Source organism: Schistocerca cancellata, chromosome 10 (assembly GCF_023864275.1).
Source record: "Schistocerca cancellata isolate TAMUIC-IGC-003103 chromosome 10, iqSchCanc2.1, whole genome shotgun sequence".
Classification (NCBI taxonomy): Eukaryota; Metazoa; Arthropoda; class Insecta; order Orthoptera; family Acrididae; genus Schistocerca; species Schistocerca cancellata.
This window is the reverse complement of record NC_064635.1, coordinates 221,214,997-221,221,647: the sequence shown is the minus strand read 5'-3', so window position 1 is coordinate 221,221,647 and position 6,651 is coordinate 221,214,997.

The following is a 6,651-nucleotide window of genomic DNA, read 5'->3' as shown; positions in this document are numbered from 1 at the left end:
TTTTTTCGGCATCTTACCATTTAAGTCTCCGATTTTATCGGCTGTTTTTTTATTATTTATTATCTTCATATTTTTAACACAAAGTCTGTCGGCTGAAGAGGAGCGGCATACTGAGCTGCTGCCAGCCCACCCATGCTAACATACAAGCAGCCCTGCGTGATACAAAACTGTTAAGGCCTTCGTGGCCACTCGATAACAAACTTTCTAATTGCCTTCTGTCTCGGGTTCTTCGGCCGACGTTCATCTAATGATTTTACTGAGGTTTCGCCAGCACGAGTGGCTGGCATTGTCAACGCTTCACCCTCCATTGCAGTTCACCACCGGCAATGGAGGGTGAAGCTCTGAAAATGCCAGCCACTCGTGCTGGCGAAACGTCAGTAAAATCATTAGATGAACGTCAGCCGAAGAACCCGAGACAGAAGCCAATGGACAGTTTGTCAGCCCTGCGTGACATGGGCGCAGAAATTAATGTCGGACGTACGGAGAACTTATCCGTTTGGGCAGTGCGGCGAAATTTGGTGTTAATGGGCTACGGCAGCAGACGATGGTCGCGAGTGCCTTTGCTAATGGTACGACATCGCTTGCAGCGCCTCTCCTGGGTACGTGACCATATCGGTTGGGGCCTAGACGACTGGTGAGATGAGTCCCAATTTGAATTGGGAAGAATTGATGGTAGGATTAGAGAGTGGCGCGAACGCCACGAAGCTGTTGCCAACAAGGCGCTGTGCAAGCTAGTGGTGGCTCCGCAATGGTGTGAGCTGTGGGTCCTCTGGTCCAACTGAACCGATTACTGACTGGAAATGATTGTGCCCGGCTACTTGGAAACCGTTTGCAGCCTATTTTTACGGGTGACAATGGGCCTTGTCACTGGGTCACAGTTGTTCACGACTGGTCTGGAGAACATTCTCGACATTTCTAAGATTTCACCACCCAAATCACCTGTCATGTATCCCATCGGACATTTACGAGACATAATCGTGAGGTCGTTTGTGCACAAAACCGTGCACCGGAAACACTATCACAACTATGGTCGGCTATAGAGGCAGCATTACTCAACATCTCTTCAGGGGACTTCCAACGAGTTCTTGAGTTCAGTCAACTTCGAGTTGCTGCGCTAAACCGGGCAGAAGGTGGCGCGACACGATACTAGGGGGCATCCCGTGACTTCTGTCATCCGAGTGTGGAGTCCATGGCCCACGATTACTCGACATTTATCTCCTGTTTTGGTCCGTACTATCTCCTCCCAAAAAATGGAAAGCAAAGCTCTTGCAGCGGAAGGGTTGTGTTTCACGGTATAGAGAATGATCAAGGGCTCTTAGGTCTTAAGGTATGCACTTTAGAGCCCATGTTTACGAGAGGCGTGTCTTTCTTGTTTTGCTGTAATTAACATATGTTCAAATGTGTGTGAAATCTTATGGCACTTAACTGCTAAGATCATCAGTCCCTAAGCGTACACATAACTTAATCTAAATTATCCTATGGACAAACACACACACCCATGCCCGAGGGAGGATTCGAACCTCCGCCGGGACCAGCCGCACAGTCCATGACTGCAGCGCCTTAGACCGCTCCGCTAATCCCCCGCGGCTCTAATTAACATGCCCCCAAACTTAAAATACATCATTCTGAAAGACCCTGTTTGTACATAAAGTCGAACTTACTTGCATTAAATTAATAACAAAAGTCTCTGAATCTTTCAGAATTGCGAAGACGAATTAAAGAAGTGTAGTTGGCAGTACACACTTTTGTAGCTTCACGTCTGTCCACTACACCACTGTCATCATGTAAAAAATATAACTTTTTCTTGTGTCCTAGATTAACTGAAAGCTTTAAATTCCGACAAGTCATTATCTGACTTTTAATTTCATCAAACTGTACGAATTGTTGTTGTTGTGGTCTTCAGTCCTGACACTGGTTTGATGCAGCTCTCCATGCTACTCTATCCTGTGCAAGCTTCTTCATCTCCCAGTACCTACTGCAACCTACATCCTTCTGAATCTGCTTAGTGTATTCATCTCTTGGTCTCCCCCTACGATTTTTACCCTCCACGCTGCCCTCCAATACTAAATTGGTGATCCCTCGATGCCTCAGAACATGTCCTACTAACCGATCCCTTCTTCTGGTCAAGTTGTGCCACAAACTTCTCTTCTCCCCAATCCTATTCAATACTTCCTCATTAGTTATGTGATCTACCCATCTAATCTTCAGCATTCCTCTGTAGCACCACATTTCGAAAGCTTCTATTCTCTTCTTGTCCAAACTATTTACCGTCCATGTTTCACTTCCATACATGGCTACACTCCATACAAATACTTTCAGAAATGACTTCCTGACACTTAAATCTATACTCGATGTTAACAAATTTCTCTTCTTGAGAAACGCTTTCCTTGCCATTGCCAGTCTACATTTTATATCCTCTCTACTTCGACCATCATCAGTTATTTTGCTCCCCAAATAGCAAAACTCCTTTACAACTTTAAGTGTCTCATTTCCTAATCTAATTCCCTCAGCATCACCCGACTTAATTCGACTACATTCCATTATCCTCGTTTTGCTTTTGTTGATGTTCATCTTATATCCTCCTTTCAAGATACTGTCCATTCCGTTCAACTGCACTTCCAGGTCCTTTGCTGTCTCTGACAGAATTACAATGTCATCGGCAAACCTCAAGGTTTTTATTTCTTCTCCATGGATTTTAATACCTACTCCGAATTTTTCTTTTGTTTCCTTTACTGCTTGCTCGATATACAGATTGAATAACATCGGGGAGAGGCTACAACCCTGTCTTACTCCCTTCCCAACCACTGCTTCCCTTTCATGTCCCTCGACTCTTATAACTGCCATCTGGTTTCTGTACAAATTGTAAATAGGCTTTCGCTCCATGTATTTTACCCCTGCCACCTATAGAATTTGAAAGAGAGTATTCCAGTCAACATTGTCAAAAGCTTTCTCTAAGTCTACAAATGCTAGAAATGTAGGTTTGGCTTTCCTTAATCTTTCTTCTAAGATAAGTCGTAAGGTCAGTATTGCCTCACGTGTTCCAGTATTTCTACGGAATCCAAACTGATCTTCCCCGAGGTCGGCTTCTACTAGTTTTTCCATTCGTCTGTAAAGAATTCGTGTTAGTATTTTGCAGCTGTGACTTATTAAACTGATTGTTCGGTAATTTTCACATCTGTCAACACCTGCTTTCTTTGGGATTGGAATTATTATATTCGTCTTGAAGTCTGAGGGTATTTCGCCTGTTTCATACATCTTGCTCATCAGATGGTAGAGTTTTGCCAGGACTGGCTCTCCCAAGGCCGTCAGTAGTTCCAATGGAATGTTGTCTACTCCGGGGGCCTTGTTTCGACCCAGGTCTTTCAGTGCTCTGTCAAACTCTTCACGCAGTATCGTATCTCCCATTTCATCTTCATCTACATCCTCTTCCATTTCCATAATATTGTCCTCAAGTACATCGCCCTTGTATAGGCCCTCTATATACTCCTTCCACCTTTCTGCTTTCCCTTCTTTGCTTAGAACTGGGTTTCCGTCTGAGCTCTTGATGTTCATACAAGTGGTTCTCTTATCTCCAAAGGTCTCTTTAATTTTCCTGTAGGCAGTATCTATCTTACCCCTAGTGAAATAAGCCTCTACATCCTTACATTTGTCCTCTAGCCATCCCTGCTTAGCCATTTTGCACTTCCTGTCGATCTCATTTTTGAGACGTCTGTATTCCTTTTTGCCTGCTTCATTAACTGCATTTTTATATTTTCTCCTTTCATCAATTAAATTCAATATTTCTTCTGTTACCCAAGGATTTCTAAGAGCCCTGGTCTTTTTACCTACTAGATCCTCTGCTGCCTTCACTACTTCATCCCTCAAAGCTACCCATTCTTCTTCTACTGTATTTCTTTCCCCCATTCCTGTCAATTGTTCCCTTATGCTCTCCCTAAAACTCTGTACAACCTCTGGTTCTTTCAGTTTATCCAGGTCCCATCTCCTTAAATTCACACCTTTTTGCAGTTTCTTCAGTTTTAATCTACAGGTCGTAACCAATAGATTGTGGTCAGAGTCCACATCTGCCCCTGGAAATGTCTTACAATTTAAAACCTGGTTCCTAAATCTCTGTCTTACCATTATATAATCTATCTGATACCTTTTAGTATCTCCAGGGTTCTTCCATGTATACAACCTTCTATCATGATTCTTAAACCAAGTGTTAGCTATAATTAAGTTGTGCTCTGTGCAAAATTCTACCAGGCGGCTTCCTCTTTCATTTCTTAGCCCCAATCCATATTCGCCTACTACGTTTCCTTCTCTCCCTTTTCCTACACTCGAATTCCAGTCACACATGACTATCAAACTTTCGTCTCCCTTCACTATCTGAATAATTTCTTTTATATCATCATACATTTCTTAAATTTCTTCGTCATCTGCAGAGCTAGTTGCCATATAAACTTGTACTACTGTAGTAGGCGTGGGCTTCGTGTCTATCTTGGCCACAATAATGCGTTCACTATGCTGTTTGTAGTAGCTTACCCGCTTTCCTATTTTCCTATTCATTATTAAACCTACTCCTGCATTGCCCCTATTTGACTTTGTGTTTATAAGCCTGTAGTCACCTGACCAGAAGTCTTGTTCCTCCTGCCACCGAACTTCACTAATTCCCACTATATCTAACTTTAACCTATCCATTTCCCTTTTTAAATTTTCTAACCTACCTGCCCGATTAAGGGATCTGACATTCCACGCTCCGATCCGTAGGACGCCAGTTTTCTTTCTCCTGATAACGACATCCTCTTGAGTAGTCCCCGCCCGGATATCCGAATGGGGGACTATTTTACCTCCGGAATATTTTACCCAGGAGGACGCCATCATCATTTAATCATACAGTAAAGCTGCATGCCCTCGGGAAAAATTACGGCCGTAGTTTCCCCTTGCTTTCAGCCGTTCGCAGTGCCAGCACAGCAATGCCGTTTTGGTTATTGTTACAAGGCCAGATCAGTCAATCATCCAGACTGTTGCCCTTGCAAGTACTGAAAAGGCTGCTACCCCTCTTCAGGAACCACACGTTTGTCTGGCCTCTCAACAGATACCCCTCCGTTGTTGTTGTACCTACGGTACGGCCATCTGTATCGCTGAGGCACGCAAGCCTCCACAACAACGGCAAGGTCCATGGTTCATGGGGGGCGGGGGGGGGGGGGGGACTGTACGAATATGGACGTTATTTCAAAACACTAGCACATTGAAGATCTCTCGATAAAGCGTCCACTGTACGAATGTGGACGCTTTATCGAGAGATCTTCAGTGTGCTGGTGTTTTGAAATAGCATCGATTCGTACGTCATAAGTTATAATATGAAGACACCAGGTTCAGTTAAAAAGAATGAAATTCATTATGGTGTCTTCCACGTTCTTCAGCCAAAGAATAGGTTTGAAGTCCGCAGCTCGTGGTCGTGCGGTAGCGTTCTCGCTTCCCACGCCCGGGTTCGATTCCCGGCGGGGTCAGGGATTTTCTCTGTCTCGTGATGACTGGGTGTTGAGTGATGTCCTTAGGTTAGTTAGGTTTAAGTAGTTCTAAGTTCTAGGGGACTGATGACCATAGATGTTAAGTCCCATAGTGCTCAGAGCCATTTGAACCATAGGTTTGAAAGGAGTGGAGGCACAGTACCCCTCGTAACATACAGGCTGTTCGGAAAGTCCCGTTACACACTTCTAGGGATTGTAGAGGGGACTGAGTACATAATATTTTGAGTAGGAACCCATGTGCGGAACCGCTACAGAGCGTCGAAGTTATAGGCGCAGGCACCTGTAATTGTACAGGGTGAGACAAATAAAAGTGACCCGGAGAATACAGTTCCAGTGTACAAAGAAACACAGCAGAGGAAAGGAAATACAGAACTAACCCGACTCTAATAGATGTTGAAAGGATCCACTATTCATCTCTTGGCACTTTTGGGCCCTGGTCAGCGAGTTACTGAAGGCAAATCGAAGTTGGACTGCTGGAATGACTGCAATCTCATCCCAAATGCTCTGCTGCAGTTTTTGAATACTGTGGGAATTGAGGGGTCCCCACACAGGGTGATCGCACACCGACAGATCAGGTGACCTGCGTTGCCAGCTAGGGCGCTGACCTCACTGACCTTGCTATCAACTCTGTAGGCGTGAAGATTGTGTAGATGTGCTCCAAGGATCGACTGGCTGTATAGGCAATTATTCCGTCGTGTTGGAAGTACCTGTACGTCTTTTCCTGCTCCGTCACGGCTGCAACAGAGTCACGTCCAATCGTATCTACTCGTCTGGGACATTTTTATTTGTATGTTTGTTTCGTATTTATATACAGGGCGATTCCGTGATGATAAACTTTCTAGGATGGTGGAGAACGATAAATGTATCAATTTGAGGCAAGGGTCCCTGGTTTGGAAACGAGTGAGTCGGAAGTTATAATCGAAAACAGTTGTGATATCTCTGACAGTGGAATACATGTACTGTTCTTGCTAACTTGTTGTGCTGACAGTTGGAGCGGCGCGGTCTATTGCCCGACGAATTTTTAACATTTCTGAAGCGAATGCCGTGAAGTGTTTCCTTCAGTTTAGAAATCGAGTTGAACTCACGAGGGCTTAAGTCAAGGGAGTGCAGTAGGTGGTGTAGCACTTAGCAGCCCCATCAG